General features: G+C 48.7%; 1 pseudogene; it reads left to right on the top strand.

Moving 5' to 3' along the window:
• Positions 1 to 6,757: 6,757 nt before the first annotated feature.
• LOC138560645 (E3 ubiquitin-protein ligase RNF144B pseudogene) lies at positions 6,758 to 8,834 on the top strand (annotated as a pseudogene).
• Positions 8,835 to 19,104: the final 10,270 nt, after the last annotated feature.

Here is a 19,104-nt window from a genome sequence, read left to right as displayed (position 1 = left end):
TCAAAGTTTTTGGTGTTAAAACACCTTTTTTACCTATACTAGAGCAAAAAAAAAATATATATATATATATACTTAAAAAAAAAATCGACCATTTTGTTTTCGGTCAAATTGACTCGAGCATTTTGTCATTTGACCAAATGCATTCGAACATTTGACCGGACACCTATATGAATCCATCAATATTCACAATCAGAAAAATCTTAATCGTAAACAGATGCCATTAAGGAGCCATTTCATTATCATTTGATATTGGTCCAGAACTAAGTCTATGCCAAAACGCTTCTGTATTCAGACAGTCACTATGGTGAACAAATCGCCCAAACATTTGCAGCCTAATTTCCTAAAATGCTTCACAAAAGACAAGAATATGATTTGATGATTGCACTTCATCGTGATTTAGACATAAATCACAATACCTAGGTAGGGAGGGCCTCATGTTTTATTTATTTTTTTTATTTGGTTTTTTTCAAACCTTTAAAAATATACAAAATTCATCAAAACATGAAACAAACAACAAAACCACATCTCTTTGGATCTTATTAAGTGTTTTTAGTCACCACATACGACAGTGGGTCAGAAATCAAGCCGTCTTGTCCATCTGATCGGCTGAAATGGCATGTAAACGATCCTTTATGGCCTGAAGAAAGGAGACCAAAGCATATAGCACAGGTCTGTTTGACCCATCAAACAGGGCTTTCCACCAATCGTCCCAGGATAGAAACTGAAAGTTATTTGTAACTGTGCCAAAGATGCTGTTTCTTTCTTGCTCTAATCCGGAACATGTCATCGTCAGATGTTTGAGCGTTTCGTTTGAGGTTTTACAGAAGCGACACATAAGGTCCGAGTCAAATGACTGGGACCAAAAACAGAGTCGCTCCTTAGTCGGCAGGACATTAAGCCTAAACTGCAAGTATAGGGATCTCAACCACTGGTCCGGGAAGCAAGACAGGTATGCCGGAGTGAACCCGTAAGCTCTCGCCTCTTCAGGGGCTTCTTGCATTGTCCTTGATGTTGCTCTTAGGTGACAAGTGTTGATCCAGTCGGTTCTCTACAACTTCAATTTGGCGGCATCAGGATTTTCAAGCAGCACTTGTATCGTGATGTCGTATGAGTTAAGAACCTCGTGGCATAACTCGTTACATTGGTACAGGATTGTAGGAGCTTTCTCGTTCTCTAGTTTGTGAAGAATTGCAATTTGGGGCGTCGGATTCATTAATTTTGATTTCCTAAAGAGACTTAATAGGTTCCAGGCAACCCTCGCTTGTATAGAGATATACCCAAGCTCATATCTTATGCAGGCCGTGGAGGTGTCCTTGGGGAGGTGTAAAACTTTGGACCAAAAGATGTTTTCGAGTGAGTTCCATACTTCATTCCCGCAGCCAAATGCATTTTCACCAGCATAGATCAAAGAAGGAACCACCTTTTGCTGAAAAAAGTTTATCGTTGGTTTTAGGAAAAATTTTCCAAATTTTTTGTTGATTAGGGACGCCTGACATGCCAGTTGTCGGCATTTTCTCTTTACTGATTCCACCTATGGTGCGTCGTTTCTGCTCGCACTTATTCGCATTCCTAGATAGGTGGTGTTTTGCACACGCCTGATGGGTTCTTTGTCCAGGTACCATTTGAATTTCTGCCTGTTAGTGTTCGAGCCTTGCAGTTTTTCCAAGGACGATGATTTCACCTTTCTCCTTGTTGATATTCAGGCCATTATCTGTTAGATATTTTTCCACGGCAGTAAGTTTACGTTGTAGACCTATAGGTGTTGGGACTAGCAGAATGATGTCATCCGCGTAAACTAGATAATCAACGTGTGAACCATGAATTTTGAGTGGGAACGTGTGTAATCCGTTAAAGACGTCTTTGATGTCTGATATAAACAGGTTAAATATACTTGCTGCTAGAGGGCAGCCTTGTTTGACACCTCTAGAGGTGTCGATAGGAGCTGATAAGGTGCCCTTAAGATCCAATCTGTCTCTGATCGAGGTGTTAGTGTAGAGTTCACAAATGGCAGCCAACAGGCTAGGTGGACAGTTCCATTTGTTCATTTTTTCCCATAATAGATCTCTGTTTATACTGTCAAACGCCTGCGATAGGTCTACCAGAGCAAGATAGATCTTAGAGTTTGATCGAAGGGCTTCCATCTTTAATAGGTTTAGCAGAAGGAGATTAATGCAGAAGCCCACACCCTTGACAAAACCTGTCTGTCTCGGAACCACCTGGTTACAATTGGTGGACCACTCCAGAAGTTGTTGTTGGAGGAGGGTGGCGTACACCTTTCCCAGCACATCAAGTAGTGCAATTGGTCTGTAATTCTTAGGGTTTCTGCGGTCTCCTTTTTTAAAGATTGGTATAATCACTGCGGATTTCCAGGAGTTGGGGGTCTTGCAGCATTTAGTAATCCTGTTGAACAACATCTCACAAAAGACTTCCCATTCTTCAGGCTGATGCTTGATCGTAAAGTTCGTGAGCCCATCTGGACCTGGTGCTCTGGAATCATGTACGTTCTTAATGACTCTCAAGATGTCATCGTAGTCGAATGCAAGATCCCAGTGTGTTAGATTTGGAGGTTCCCATTCATTAGTGTGTTTGCCCATTTGAAAGAAATCAGCGTAGAAGGCTGTCCACTCAGACTCTAGGACCAGATTGACCTGTAGGGCGTGTTGTGGAGCAAGGTTGTCGTTTATAAGTCTCCAGTAATCAGCTGAGTTGGAGCTCACCATTTTTGACAGCATAAGCTCTGCGTCATTTTGCAGCATGATGGCCTTATGAGACTTGAGCCAGTTCTTATAGCCCTGTTTAAACTTTCGTGCTTGGTTGCTGTCATCTATCGGAAGATGTTTTCGTGCCGTTCTCAGCTGCCAGCGAAGAAGGTGTTTTCGTTGTAAAACCTCAAGATCAAATTTGTGTTTAGATGTAAATTGAGTATTTCTTAGTTTGTTCCTCTGTTCTTGATATTGCGTCAGAAGATGATCATACTCCAGAGTTCCGGAGGATTGAGAACACGTCAAGATGTGGCCTACCTCACTGGAGTCAAGGTTTAAGCGAATACGGCCAGTTCCTGTTCTCACTGAATATGCCCATCAGTCCTGGGACGGTCGTACGTTTGAGGCAAATTTTAGGATCACCATGTCGTGATCGCTGTGATCCATTTTTGTGACTACGAGACTGTTGGGTCTCATGTGGATCTTTCCAGATACCAGAATGTAATCAAGTGTGGAGCATTGTTCCCCTCTTCTCCAGGTAGGAGCCGCCGGAATATCCCCCAGAGTTTGACCATTAAGCATCGTCAGCTCGCGTAGCTCCATTTCCAGGCACCAAAGATTAGGAACCAAATCATCGACTGCCCCTACAATACCAACCGTTACCACCTGGATAAAGGGGGAAATGTTGACACAGTTTGAAATCCGGAGACCTGAGGCAATCCTAACTGCCACCAGGAGACCAGCCATAGGTCTACTCTTGGTCTGTTTGATTGCTGGGTTATGGGCAATTTCAAAGCCCTCCAAGTCTGGCCTTTCACACAACCACGTCTCCTGTAGACAAATGAGATCCAGTTCAGCAGTCCAAGCAATGTTGAACAGGTGGCTAAATCCCCTGGTGTTCCAAGATCCTAGTGTGTAGTTTTTACATAGTTCAAATGCCTGGCGTTAACATGACCGTTCATTGTTTAGAGTTTCAGCAACCCAGGACCAGTCATTTCCGTTCGCTAATTTCGGCGAACAATGTTCGATCGAGTCCGCATTGGAAGGTGCTGGATTCGCTCCTTGGATTGTTATGTTTATGCGGTTGTTGTTGGTTAGCTCAAACGGTGCTTTCAGGTTAATAGAAGCGGGGCATTGGGGGTTTGGAAAGGATGTTGATTTGGCAAATTCACTCGTCCCCGACATGTACAATTGGTTACTTTCACCAACATCTGGCATGTTATGCACTTCTTTCGTTGCACTAGTTGTGTCACGAGTCGATGCTTGGGAGATGTCGAACCCCAACGACAGTAGTACCGGGCCAGCTTGAAGAAGTATATATCAACTATGAGTTTAGACTGAACGTGAAGTATAACTACGTTATTTTTGGTGTCATTAAAGAATTCCACAATTTTTAAGTCTCCAGATTCAATTGCTCTAAGGCTCGGTACAAGATGACATAGCTACAAGACGTTATGACGATTCAAAATTAAATCATCTGCGGAGTCAATACGTTCCAAAAGCACTTGATGGAGCAACAATTCATTTCTTGAATGACTGACCTTGTTGGGGTCATTTGATGGATTTTTTCTGGTTGTGGATCTTGTTGGTAGACTCCCATTTGTTTTGGGCTGCAAGGACATGGCAACTTTAGAGCCCCTTATGTGTTCGTTTATGGAGTCCGATATGGCAGACCCAGACATCGGCGGCTTTCCACAGCAGTCCGGCACTGTAGGAGCCCCGGAGTCTTTAAGCTGACAGGCCAAGATGTTTGGTAAAGTTGACATCTTGCAACGTTTTTCATCCAGCGTCATGAACATCTTCTTTTGGGAGTCCGGGCCATTTGATAAGGCTATAGTCGGCTGGCTAACTTCGCACAGTCTTACGACTCTGTTAGATTGCTGAGATGGTACACATGCGGGAATCTTGTCTGGACATGAGGGTTTTACGACAGGAGCAGTGTTGGCATCCAGTTATAGACAGGCTGATGCCAGGGGAACAGAGACATTGCCAACAGACTTGGCCGCTTTAGTGGGGCCACCGTGCAAAGGATTTACTTCATCTGTCCCGCCCAAGTCCTCAACCACTGCATCCTCATATACTGACATGTTCAACAGTTCTTCAGATATGTCGCATGAGTTGATTTTAGGTCCGGTAGACTGATCCAACTCGATGACTACTTCGTTAGTCTGCGGTTCCGGTTCTCCACTTGTTTCTTTCATGATAGTTCTGTTAACGGTTACGTTAACTGTTTTTAGATTTCTCAAACATTTTCTAGAGTCATTGCCTCGTTTTGTTTTTTTCAAGGGCAAGTTTTTAGATTTTTTAGTCCCATTGCCTCTGCAGTTCTTTGCTCTGGTTCCAATTGTTGGAACGTTCTTAGAGGGCTTGAATATGTCAAAGACTTCTGAGGCAGCAACATTCACCTCTTTGTGTGCAGGTTCAGGCTCCACACCTACCAAGACTAAGCCTTGATTTTGGTCAGACGAGGAAGCCGTTTGGGGATCTAGAAGAGCCAGGTTTCCTGAAGCTTGACTTACCAAGAGAATGTCGTGGAAGTGGGTGGAGATTCTTTTGCCCGTTCCAGCCAGAGTTGGAGTTTCCACTGGTTTTTGGGCTCCTGATTTACTAACAACGCTGTCAGTCGCTGAGGTGGGCAGATGCAATTAGAAGAGGCTTTTTCAGTTGTGACCAGCAAAACGTCATTGTTTCTGTTGACGTTTGCAATGGCCGTCAAGGGCAAGGCGCAAGAGGCCTCAGGCAAGCAATTTGAAGAACCAGGTGTTGAAAGGTTTAAGCCACAAGAGACCCCAGTTTCTCTGGCGTCCAGGACACCATTACGGGGGCTGTTCTCTGACTTTTGTTGAAAGAGGTTAAGCGCTTGTTTCGCCACTTCTGCCAATAATTTCCTATCCAAGTTGGCATTTTTGTTACAGTCCATTAAAAAGACCCCATCGCCAGCTCTGCCTTATTGTTTGTGTTCAGCACTGCTTCCATGTGGAGCATATGCGTGTTTTCAAGAGCCACGATCTTTGAATTCATGCCGGAGACGACAGCTGTCAAGTCTTTTAGGCTCTAGTTTAAATGCTCATACATTTTAAGAAAAGGCGCCAGCGACAGCGTTGTTGAGGATATAACAATAGTCTGAAGGTCTTTCATGTTTGGAGTTTGGCGCGCATTAACATTGGCCTCCATTTCATGTCCTGTTTGGCGCTTTCTGCCCAAGGGAAAGCGTCTAATTTTTGGAAATGGGCGCTCCATTAGAGATGAATCCGAAGATGAAGAGTCAGACGTGGATTCAGGGCGCACGTAATCAACAGAGAGCCCAGCCTCGTCCTGGTATGGTACATTCACTGAGCAGTTTTGTGGTTGATTTGGGACAGCCACACCTGTTTTGGGGATCTTCCTCTGTGAGCATTGAACGCTCGGTGAAATACTCGAGTAGTCTCTTCTTCTTTTCACCAAGCCACTTTGGTGAAAACTCTGCAGTTGACCTTGACTTGCCAGCGCATTTAGATTCACGCTGGCCAGGGATTCAAGTGCGTCCTCCGTTGTTTCCGAAGCTCCCATTAGAGTGTCTTTTGTTGTCGAGTTGCTAAGTTTGCCTTTATTAATCTGTTTAAGATCTATTAGCAGCTTGTTGACAACGTCCAGGGAGTTTCTGCGGTTGTTATCACCTTTGTCTTCCAGTTTCTTTGATGTTTCCCATGCTACTCTCGCAGAAAGAGAACGGTTGAAAGTCTCTGGGCAAGGTTCAAGACCAGGCTCTGCAACATCCTTATACGTGAAAACAGAACTATGGGTGTCTACAGCATGAGGCATGTTAGAGGACATCACAGGCGATGGTATCAGTTTGTCATACGCACTATAGAATCTCGGTCGGGGCGACCCGTTGCTTGTTTCTTCTTGTGGTATAGTGTGTGTGGTGTCCAGAAGACCCACATTGGGCGCTTGGTCGCTAATGCCCAGACAAGTAGGCACTGGCGTCAGGCCCTTTAAAAGGTCGCGGTCCACTCTGACCACTTAGTGAGATGCGGGCAAGAGGCTGAGTGGGGCCACTGCCTGTCGCCACAGTCATGGCCATGTTCGAAATGCCTTCAGGGGCTTCATTATTGATGACATTCTCGTTCAGCGAAAAGGCTGACATAACCTCGCTCACAGCACAACTTTCAGAAAGAGGCGTTCGGACAGACGGGACGCATGCAGAAGCTGGTGTGGTTCGAGAAACAGGTAAATCCAACACAAGATCTTGACTCGAGCCCCCCGTCGGCACAATACAATCAGAAGTTGCAGAGGATATTGTAGATGTTGTAGACACACAAGCACTTACTTGGGTGGCGTTCGTTAGTATCGGTTTTGATGCCGGCTGCGTCAGTCGTTCCACCTTCGAAGCTGGGTCAACCGAGGCCGGTGCCGGAACCGAAGCGGGCTCTCGTAACTCCCCGGGGACCGCCCGCCGAGGAGCCTCAGGAGACTCCGCCGAGAGCCAGGAACGTTCCGACTCAGGGCATGGCGAGTCCCGCGTCCTCTTCCTTTGGGCACGGGTCTTCATCAAAGCACTCGATGTCTTTCCTTTGGCGGCAGCAGCAACGGATACACGCATCGCACAGTCAGCGGCAGCAAGCCGCGGTGAGCTGGGTTGGGAGAGGGAGGAGTCCAAAGATGAGTCCAGGATTCCGCGGACTTCCTCAGACTCCCCAGACTCTGCCAGACTCTGCGCCCGCTCCGCGGGGAAGTACAGTTTATAAAGGCACTCCGGTAGCAGCAAGGCACTCCCACAGTAGAGTTACTGGCAATTCCTCAGACTCTGCCAGACTCTGCCTCATGTTTTGACGCACTGGGAGCTGGGGAAACCGTCAAAGATAAGATGGTAGAGTGCCTGATGGCTTGTCAGCCACAGAAAAAAGGGGTGAATTTTGTAATTGCGCATTCTATTGATCGTGGCAATCCAGTCAGAAACAAACAATGAATTTTTAACAATCTTTGAATTGGTAATTAGGGTATCCATCAACTGATCACAATCATTTAAGATTGAGCTAGCAAAATGTTTACGTTTTTGTAGGGTGGCCAAAATCCCTTCATACATTGCGATACCTAGTTCTAAAAACGTTGAGCCAGACATGCACCAGAGGCGAGCGAGGCAACATTCTCTCGCGGCCCAGAGGGAAGGAGAGGTTAGATCTACAAGTGTCAGAAAAGTTGGTGGCAGAGTCTGACACACAAATATGAGGTAGCCTGAGCGCAGATTAAAAGGAGGCAGGGGAGAGAATACAAAAAGAAACTGTGTCTGTCTGCTCGGCTCTCCCAGCATGGAATCCCTGCAGAGGTTTTGTGACATAATGAATCTTGCAGGGGGGTGCTGCAGAGCTGAAGATTAGGTTGGGAAAGACGTGGCTGTTATTCCAAGGGACAGAGGACCCAAACGTGCCTTCCCTGACCAAAGGCGTCATCGGGCGGGGTTTGCCATCACACCATGATGATGCAGATCTCTGGAGCCCCTGATCACGTGAAAGCTCTGTCTGTGCGAACACTCCCTCGACAGGATGACCACACTGCAAGAATGCAACTGCATCTTCTGCCCAATGTGCCTAAAAGAGTATGTGCAATTGGCGGTTCGAGAAAGCTTCAGTTGACCAATCACGTGTCCAGACACTGTGTGCCCCAAGCGTGGCATACTTCAAGAAACAGATGTTCCCTCTTTAATAACTGTTGACCAGTTAAAGTTGTCCCAGCAGTGGAAATTTGAATGATAAGTGCACTTGGATCCACACAGAACATGGTGATCATCAACTGACTGCCAGCCCGTTTGCGAAATCAAAGCCAGCACCTCTGGACAGCCTGTACATGCCACATGACCTTCTGTTCCATCTGCAAGGCTGTTTGGCACCCAGAGCGCTCATGCCAAGAAACTCAACCCATTGTAGTGCCAACAGAGAATGGTGTTCTCATCAGCCCAGACACAGAGGCTTCTATTGTCCGGTTTTCCAAATCTTCATCAAACGAAACGAAGGATGTGCCCAAACGATGTGCAAGAACTGCAAACACACCTTCTGTTGGTACTCTCTGCACAATCTTAACAGTGATATTTTCCTTCGACATTATGTTAAGGGTCCGTGCAGGAACAGTATTTTATTTTGGATGACTAGGTGGTAGTCAGAGTCTGTTTCAAATCCCAAAGCTGCCCGACATTGTGACAACTGCTCTGCAGTACAGGGATGAATGGTGGCAGCCTAGTCAGACCCACAGTTCTACTAAACCGGCAGTGATCTCAATCATAAAGGTAAAACAGACACAGCCTGAAAGATCCACCTCTGCCACATTTTGCAGTATCATGGGTAGAGGGAATGCTATACACTTCAGGAAGCATGTGAAGTGATAAGAGTAGCAACCCAAACAGCAGTAGTATCAAGATACCAAAAAAATCAAGGTTCTATAGAAATATGTACTTTAAACAATATCAGCACAATCAACTAATTAAAAACACTAATGAAAACTCCCGGCTGCGAAGGAGAACACAGTGCATTTTGTGTCGATACAATCCTGCTGGCAGTCCGCATTTAGTCGGTACAAAAATGCAGGCTCACAACGTGTCAAGTCGGCATTCGACATAGCGAGACAATGGGCCTCATTCTGAGTTTGCCGGTAAATCCGTGGTGTTACTGTGATGCTGGCCCCACCGTTTCCAGCACCCTGTAGCGCTGGAATCAACAGACGATTATGCTTTATAAGCCATGCGCATTCCGGCATGGCAGAAACAGTCACACAGGCATCATGGTAACACTGGGAAAAAGGCCACACGCCGGACGTACCGCCATCAAGTGTGCCGGTGCCCCCGATTCCGGCATGACCATGCTAGATGCAGCAGAACCGGAAACAGCGCCACCCGCTAATACCATGATCGGAAACACTGTGACAGGAAATTAAGCAATCACCAGAACAGGAAATTGGCCAGCGGCCATCATCAAAATCACAATCCACTGCAATCTGTGGGTCCCAGCAGCCATCCACCCATCCTGACTCCAGAAGTAAATCCCAAGGCATGGCACCTCGATCCTGGAGACCTGTCAGCGCAAGCCACGCTTCACGGAGGCAGAACTGCACATGCTGACCATCACCATAGTGGAGCATGCTGGGGAGCTGTTTTCTACAGACCAGCGCCGCCAAACACAGAGTAAGAAAGAAATATCACAGGAGGTAGCACAAAACGTGTCTGCGGTGGGGATGACCCCACGCGCAGTGAAGTACTGCCAAAATTGGTTGGACAACCTCCACCTGAGGGTCAGGAACCTCCTGTCTGCACACTGCAGACAGTGCATGGCAACAGGTGGTGGAACATCCTTCCCAATCCGCTCCTGCCCTGGGAGGAGAAGTGCAGCAGTGTGCTGCAAATGGAGAGAATTGAAGGAGTGGGTGCTGCGGAGGCCGGAGCCAGGACACCTGTTGAGAGCGGTGAGTACATGAAGCCCCAATATCAATAACACACCCGACTGCTAGGCACCCCCCCTTGCCACTGTGGAGTGCATGCCCAACACACACCACATTCCCAGTGCCTGCAACCACATTGGTCCGGGGACAGCACCAGCCCCTGTGGCCTGAGATATCAGTCACTGTGAAACCCCAGTCAGCTACGCGTGGAGGCACACATGAAACAATGCCCATGGTTGCACGTAAACACTGTCCTGGTCTGAAACCATTGCACACACAAACCCTGCACAGTAGCCTTGTACAGTGTTCCATGGCAATGCACACCACCCTCTCCATATCTGCTGATACACATGGGCCAACACAATGGAGATGTCACCCCAACAGTATCCACGCCCTCCCTCCCTCCGGCCACCCTGCCCCATCCACCGTAAGCGTGACAGGACTGAAATGTCAATTGCACAGTCCTTATCCCCCAAATCACACCCAGCAGTAGCCCTGCCTCCCCTCCCCTACATGTCCAAATGGTGGCGACCAAGTCCCATTACTGGTCCCCCATGCCGGACACATACCCAAACACATGACAACCCACCTCACTATGTTACCTGCACACTTTGGCACACCCACACTCTGCAGGCACACTCACCCACCAGGATAAACACCCATGGCACTATTGTGGGCATACACCCAGGCCCCCGACAATGATCCGTGTGCGAAATCCCTGACGAACAATCCACAGGCACCCTCTACAGCCAAGTCAACATGCATGCCCCCAGACACAAGGCACCCTTCCACAGCATACTGCATGTGTGCCTGCCGTGCCACAACTGCCACCACAACCCTGCCAGCTCTCACCTGCACCCACAGATGGCCACCCTCCCATTGAAGGGCAAGGGCATGGACCTTCCATGTCCCTGCAAGAACTACCCCAAGACCCCATTCACATATTGGACCTGCAACTGGGTCACCTGTCAACTTGCGCCTTGCACCTTCCTCGACACTCCCCCTTCACATCCCAACACCCCACTTCCGGACAGAGCTGCATGCCACCGTCCTCAGCAGATGCACGGTCACCACCCCAATAGTCCCAGTAGCGCTGTGTTGCATGTGTCAACATCCCTGACCTTGCAACTGAGGCCACACAACACATGCATAAGTGCACCATGCCATGTCCACTCAACAGCACGCCACACAATGAACAAATTGCATGTCTCAGGGCAATTGGAAGCCACACTGGTCCCTAACATCATGCCTTTCTTCTACACTCAGGCACATCATCTGACAGCGATGGAGGCCGACCAGGCATCTCAAGGGGCACAGGACATGGAAGCCAGTCAACTCCTTGCACCACCACCACCACTCAGGACACGGCAGCACCCACTGTGACTGTCACAACTGCCCCCACCATCCCGACAGAACCTGCTGTGGTCGGAACTGCTGCCCCCACTATCCTGGCAGTACCTACAGTGGTCACAACTGCGGCCCCCACCACCCCTACCTACAACGGCGACAGCAGGAGGATGGGGATATCCCCAACCCCAACCACCTCTATATGCACCTGACACTAGTGATGATGAAGTGGCTGATGATGTTGGTGACCTCAGATCAGACTGCATATGAGCGGCCATAATTCAGCCCCATCAATCAGCACAGCCCCCCACGCCCGCCCTTTCCCAGTGTCAGTGACATGGATGAATGTCTGCGCCGCACTGAGGATAGGCAGGAAGGGTTGTCGGCTGATACAGGGAGACGCGGGCCTGCTCCGCACTGAGGCCCAGCTCATGCGGGAAAGTGTACAGGGCACTGGGCATCACAGTGCACATGCCCGCGGATGTGCAACGTTGGCCATCATACACCTGGCCAGGTGGGTCTGCGAGGGAAACAGCATTATGTTGGCGATGGGCGAGTCCCTTGGAATGATCCTGCAGGTGGCCTTGGATCGACGGCCCAGTGACTAATCACACACACGTCCACCAGCTCAACACCCGCTAGTTCGCTACAGAGCAGTCCAAGGTGCAGGTCGATGCGGCTGTCTGCTACACAGCGCAAGGGCAGCCCAGGTGACATGCACCCACGTACATAGGCCCTGGACATACCTGTGGCATGGGTGGGTCTTAGACTGACTCATTGACATTGTGTCACAAATTGGGGAGGCGGTGTGGAGACGGATAGTTGGGAAGGGGTTGTGGGGAGGGATAGTTGGTGAGGGGATGTGGTGAGGGCGTGTGGGTAGGGATAGTTGGGGAGGGTTGTGGGGGGATAGTTGGAGACGGGGTGTGGGGAGGTATAGTTGGGTAGGGGGTCTTGATCCACAAGTTCCTTTCTTCTCATTCCTTTACAATACACTAGGTGTTGCATTTCAAATCATGACTGGACATTCATTATTTCTGTGAAATTGTGATTTATTTACCGTACAGTGTTAATTTTGGTGTATGGCCTAGGCCGTGTGCATGTGCTCTGTGTCTAAAAGTAGTATGTGATGAGTTGATAGCGGGCCTCACGTCCGTCCATATCATCCTGCAATGGTGCAATGACATCTCAGCCTCACTGTCACTGCCGTCGCCCCCCTCTGCTGGAGGCATGTCTGTGGTAGGGGAATGTATCGCCTGACGTACATTTTATGTAACATGGCACAGACCAGAACGATCTTTCCCACTTTCACAGGGCTGAACACCTGGGCACCCCCAGATCTTCTTAGGCAGCAGAAGCCTACATTCATTAGTTCAAGAGTTCAAATGTTTGTCAATGGTGCACCTTGTCCGGATGTGCGCACGGTTGTAGGCATGCTCATGCTGATTTTTTTTCAGTGCCTGACAGGGGTCATGATCCACGGCAGCAAGGGGTATCCGGAATCATCTGCAAGAGAGGGACACAAGGGGGGCACAGTCATTGTGGTGGTAGTGACAATGCAGCCATGTTTGGATGTGGTCTGTGTCACATGGGATTGCCGCAAGACGTAGCGAATGGCACAGATGACCCTAGTTATTTGTGTATTGTATTGCGGGGGGGGGGGGTTGCGCCCACATTCCTCGCACCATATGGTGCCCACCTTGGCCATTACCCTTATGTCACCACAGGCTTCTACATTGTATATGATGTGTGCCATGTTTATTTGCTTTTGCATCTTGTGCATCGGTCATCTCTCCCATTCGCTATTCTGTGTTCCTTCAGATTCATGTTACGTGCATATGAATATATGCGCTTGTGACATGCAAGTCACCTGGCTTCATGCTGTGGAGTGCTCTGTTGGTGGGTCAAATTTGGCTGACATGACTGTGATGCAAGCGGTGCATGCAATCTGTGTACATACTGTTGCATAATGCACATGCACTGATGACAGTGGACAACCCCACCCCCCCTTCACAGTGCACATGCTAAGAGTAGGTACTTTCACTCACCCAACTGTCAGGTCCACTCTCCGCTGTATGGTGCCATGTATCCTGGGAGCTTGGAGTTACGCAGCACCATGGAGTGATGTGTGGATCCAGGGAAACATGCACTGCAGTGAGTTATCAGGAGGTCTGCATCACACACAACCTGGATGTTCAATGAGTGGTACATTTTCTTGTTGTGTTAGACCTCACTGGCACGTTTAGCCACCAGCTCAACGTGCGTGCAGTCCAGCGACCTATCACGTTTGGCATGCCGGCCATGGCATTGAAGCCGAATTTGTGGCATTGACCTGGGCCGGGGTTCTGGGCAGGGCAATGTGGTGAGACACGTGACGCAGGAGGGCATCCAGGACCTGGACTAGCAACGTTGAGAAACAGGGCTGGGATATTCGGTGCAGCTCTCTCACAGTGTGTTGAAAGGTGCTGTGGCCAGGAAATGCAGCACCAATACTACCTTGAGCAAGGGGAATGGCAGTGAAGATACCATTAGGCTCCAGATGTCGCCCTGGATTAGGTCCACTATGGTGGTTATGGTTGCCCTGTCCAGACGATACAGGGTGTGGATCTGTGTGTCTGTGAGGTTCCAGGGTGTGGCCCTTATGCAGGTTATGGGTAGCTGCTTGCAGGGTGCTACATGCTGCCCATTGTTGACCTGCATGGACATCATCATCCTCCTTCTCCTCCTGCGCCTCTGCCACCTCCTCTGTCTGTGTTCCTCTTTCAATTCCAGTTCATATTGGATCCCTGCATGCAGGGACCACAGCTCCATTACTGCTACTGCCAGCATGGTTGTGTTGGAAGGTGTGTGGGTTGTGGTGTGTAGGGTGTGGGTGTTGTCCTTTTGAGCATTCACAGTGCTCATGGTGTGCAGCTGGGCTAATTATGGCCACCTGTAACCTGTTGCTGCACACTTGAAACTGTTTAACGCCTGCTCCGCGATGCTGGTGTTTCCGTTGCATTTTTCACAGTGGTAACAGCATTTTTATGCTGGTGTTTCCGTGTTGACGGAAGTTGTAATGATGCCATTCTTCCGTCGTGCCGCTGTTTCTGGCAGTGCCTTCGGGGGCTGCTGCTTTTGGCGTGCTGCCGGCGACGGTAGCACCGTGGGTCATGTTTGCGGGAACGTAGTTTCCGGCATTGCAGGTCATAGTGTGCCCGTCCGGAAAAAGGTGCCGGTACAGTGCTAATGGCACCATTATTTCCGGACTGCCACACTCGGAATGAGGCCCAATGTCTTCCAACGATTCGAGCAGTGGTCTAGTCGGTTTCCGAGACGATAGCTTCTGCTGGGTTTTCGCCAGCATTTAGAAAGGCGAGTGTGATGGCTTCCAGCAGGTAAAATCTATGCTCAAGTCGGTTGCTTACGTGGAGGTCGAGCCTGCAGTTGGTTTGCTCAAAACGGTTTGCGTAAAGTGCCAAAATTAGCATGGCGGGTCCTGTGTCAGCCCAATATGCATCAACATGGTCAAAATGGTTTGAAGCAGTGAAAGTGGATTCCAGCTGCCCTTGGACTTCTGGTTTGTTGCAAGTGCCACTGCAGGGACTCCAAGACAAGGTGAGTCCTTCTTGCTGTGCACTTCCAGTCCTGGAAGTTTGACTTTTTCCTATAGGGGTTCCTTCACTTCCTATGAGTAGCTTGGTTCCAGTGTATCAGGTAGAGTGGCAGCCCTTATTCCACAGCTGTTCGCCCTCACAATACCCTGGGATCAGATCTATCCTCTGCCTTGGATGCCTTCTGTTTTCAGCTCTGTGGCAGAAGGCTCTGTAATGGACTGCACTTCCAAAAGTGGTCCAAAGATGGACCAAGGAAGGCGTGGAAGACCCCTTCCTTATAAAGGCAAGATTTCGCAGGGGTTTGTTCCAAAGCAAGCCTCATGTAAGGAGACATATCCCTGTCATTGTAACAAGTGACCCTTGGCTTCTGACAGCACATCTAAAGTGCCCTGCCCTGTCGCAAATGAAGGGGACAGGAAGGAAGAGAGCTCCGACAGAAAACTAAGATAGTAGGACTTCTCTTCAGGCCTACCTTCCATGTCTAGCTAGTCTAACCCTGCCCTTGTCCCATGCCTGCTGAATTCAAAAGGAACTCTGATGCCCAGCACCCTGGCATGAGGCTGGCTTTGTTATGTCAGCACTGCCTTTTTTTAAATTTAATTTGATTTAGTTGATACACAAATTTTCAAATATATACAAAAGTACACGTTAAGCGTCAGCACTGCCATTGAAGCACCGTTCTGAGGAGACCTCCTGGTGGAGGTGTGCCCTTCCTGCTGAACAATTCAAAGAAGGCAGCGTCCAGGCTATTGTTTCACTTGGCATTAGAGAAGACAACCATACTAACCATGAATACACACATTTCCCTGACATAGCTGGGCCTGGGCTCAGAGTGTTGACTCTTGTGTGATATCAAATAGCTTGTGGCTTTCATAACTGTTTGCGCTTATTAGTCACCATACCACAGCTCGGTATGGCTGATATTTAGAAATTACCCTGCCACCAGACTAATTAGAGCAGAAAACTATCATAATTTAGATCCGAGGTACAGAAATAAAAATGCTACCTTGCCTCCCGTGGCTTTGTGCTAAAGCAGCTGTCATGAATGCGCAGGAGACCTTAGAACCTGCTCTGTGCCACAGAAGAGCTGGGGCTGTCATGCCAGTAGACTGGTTACAGCAAGCACCTGTGTGCACTGTACTTTTGGCATGGAGCATTTTGAAAAGGGTTTCTGATTAGAATATCTACCATTCAGAAACAGAAATAGCTGCATCATTTTACTTATCAATAAAAATAAAAAAAAACAGGTTGTTCAGACCCTCTCAAGTATTTACAAAACAAAATAAAAACAATTGTATAATTATGGATTATAGGTTTGACTCTAAAACATAAAGCACTTTTTGATTCTGTAGCGCCTGGGCGACAGCAGCAGAATACCTCAAATGATATATTCCTGCCATCATATAAGTCTAAGCGACTCTGCTGCTGCTGAAGCATTTACTCTTTGGACATCTTTACAGTCTCTGAAACTAAACATTAGCTTTCAGGCTGGGATTCTCCCAGACTCAATGAGAGAGGCGGTAATAACAGTCCTGTTGAATGGGGGCAAGAACCCCCTAGATTGTGCGTCCTACCGCCTGATCTCACTACTGAATGTCGACGCAAAAGTCCTGGTGAAGGCTACTAGACTATCTAAGGTGGCTCTAATCCTGGTATACCCAGATCAATGCGGATTTGTAGGGGGCCGAATACCTCAATGAACCTAAGCCGTCTGCACCATGTGATGGACCAGTCTCACTGATTTTGTTTTCAATGGCACTGGAACCTGGCGAGTTTCTCAGACAGGAGATGGGAGAGGCAGGAATACAGACGGGAGGGGTGTGGCATATCTTATCCTTATATTCAGATGATTTGCTACTGTATGTGGTGAACGTCGAGAGAACATGCTAATACTGTTAGAGATTCTGGGTAATCTCGTCATGCTGTCGGGATTCCACATCAATAAAGACAAGTCTTAGGGTTCCTGTTGGGGGCCATGCGTGACCTGGGTTTGCATACCCTCCCGGACTGGGGGATAAGGTGGGAGAGGGGAGCATTTAAATACTTGGGAATTACAGTTGTCCATGACATGGAGGAGACATTTGTACATAATGCCGGTATGATATGATATGATATGGCATTTGTAACGCGCCTATACACAAGTGTTTCAAGGCGCGACGAGGCAGGGAGGGGAGAACAAGGGGAGACAGACAACGATCCTACTAGGCTAGGTGTCATTCAGATCGCGCAAGTGCATGGGTAGGGGGGACGGGAAAAGTGCAAGGGGAAAGGGAGAGGGGAAAGTGCAGTACAGGGTTAGTAACGAGCAAGATGAATAATAAGGGCCAGCTGGTGGCAAGTGCTACATAAGTGCAGACAAGTGCAGGGAGGAGGGGCTGTAGGGATACAGAGACAGTCCCGCAGTCCAGGGGTTGCCAGGAAGGCAGTGCAGGGGAGAGTGGCTGGGCCAAGGACCGAGATTGGTGAGTGGCCCAGTTGCTGATTCAGTACAGTTTCAGTGATTTAGCAGGGGAGAGGGGGAGAGAAAGCAGAAGCAAAGAGGAAGGTTTTGAGGTGCTTCCGGAACCGGAGATGGTTCTCCTAAAGTTTCAGGGAGGCAGGAAGGCTGTTCCAGAGGGAGGCCCCTGCTGCGGAGAGAGATCTCCCCCCAACTCGTTGCTTGGAGAAGCGGCTGACCCTGAGGGAGTTGGAGGCGGATGAAGAAAGTGCTCGAGAAGGAAGATATTTAGGAAGGGAGAGTTGAAGGTATTTTGGCCCCAGGCCCCAGAAGGCCTTGTGGACAATGCAGAGGGTTTTGAACTTAATCCTCGAAGCCACAGGGAGCCAGTGTAGCGATTTCAGTCCTGGAGAGATACGGTCCCTGGGCTTGAGGTAGAGCGTTGTCCAGGATTGGAGACTCGAGCCAATTCTGGAAAAAGTTGCTGATATCATTGTTGGGTAGGGTGGCTCTTTGTAACTTTTTTATACTCCCAAGACTTCTCTACTACTTCACTAATATACCGTATGGCATTATGAAAGTATTTTTTAGACTGTTGGATGTGAAGATCGGGGATCTGCTGTGGGATACAAGGAGGAGGAGGGTCTCACTAGCAACTTTGAGACTCCCGCGGTCAGAGGGAGGACTCAACTTGCCAGAGTATGAGCTCTATTTCATGGCAGCACAACTGCAAGCGATATTGGTGTGGACATACACAAAGGGTGAATTGCTGGCGGGTTGTTGGAAGCCCTTCAGGCTCACCGGCAGGTGATAGAGCTGTTGTCGGGCACATTGAGGAGTAAAGGGGATACCAATGTATTTCAAGTGGTGAGAACGATTTGGAAACTGTAGGTATCCGACCTCTATAGTGCGTACTTACCATGGGGGATTGACCCAGGACTTTGCTTGGCATTGAGGAGGATAGTGATGTCTGGCTTGGGAGATAAGGGGTGCAGGACAGTGGGGTACGTGTTTGAGGAAGGGAGACTCCTGTCATTTGGGTAATGGAGAACCCGCTATGGGGTGCCAAAGGGGCACTTTCTAACATATGGCATGGTAACAAGACAGCTGGCTGTCATGTGGAGGGAGATCCCGGAGGAACCACAGACGAGCTTGCTGATGCAGGTGCTCCTTGCACAGGAGGGGGAAGGGGGGCTAGGGTTTCTCAAATCTAGCAGGCATTGCAGAGCACATTCACCACAAAGGATCTGATGGTTCAGAGTCAATGGGAGAGGGATATGGGAGGTTCAGTTCCAGAAGGTGAATGGGCAAGAGTCTGGGAGCAAGTCCGTAAGGTTTCGCGGAACGCTAGGTTTCAGCTTATCCAATTTAACATCTTGTGTAGGGTGTATGTGACCCCGTTAAACTTCACGCCATGAATAGGGATCTGAGTCAGGACTGCCCCAGTTGTGCAACGGCGTCAGAAGGGATATGGCATATGCTCTGGGGATGTTCAGTAGTGGCACGCTATTGGCAGGCAGAGATTTCTAAGATTAATGAACTGCGTGGCTCTAGCCTCGAATGTAGTCTGAAGGTGTGTTTGTGGGGTTTACCTCCAGGGGGGGAAACAACAGAATAT

This window comes from Ambystoma mexicanum, chromosome 1q (assembly GCF_040938575.1).
Source record: "Ambystoma mexicanum isolate Mex_15411 chromosome 1q, UKY_AmexF1_1, whole genome shotgun sequence".
Taxonomy (NCBI): domain Eukaryota; kingdom Metazoa; phylum Chordata; class Amphibia; order Caudata; family Ambystomatidae; genus Ambystoma; species Ambystoma mexicanum.
This window is presented reverse-complemented; position numbering and strand designations above follow the sequence as displayed.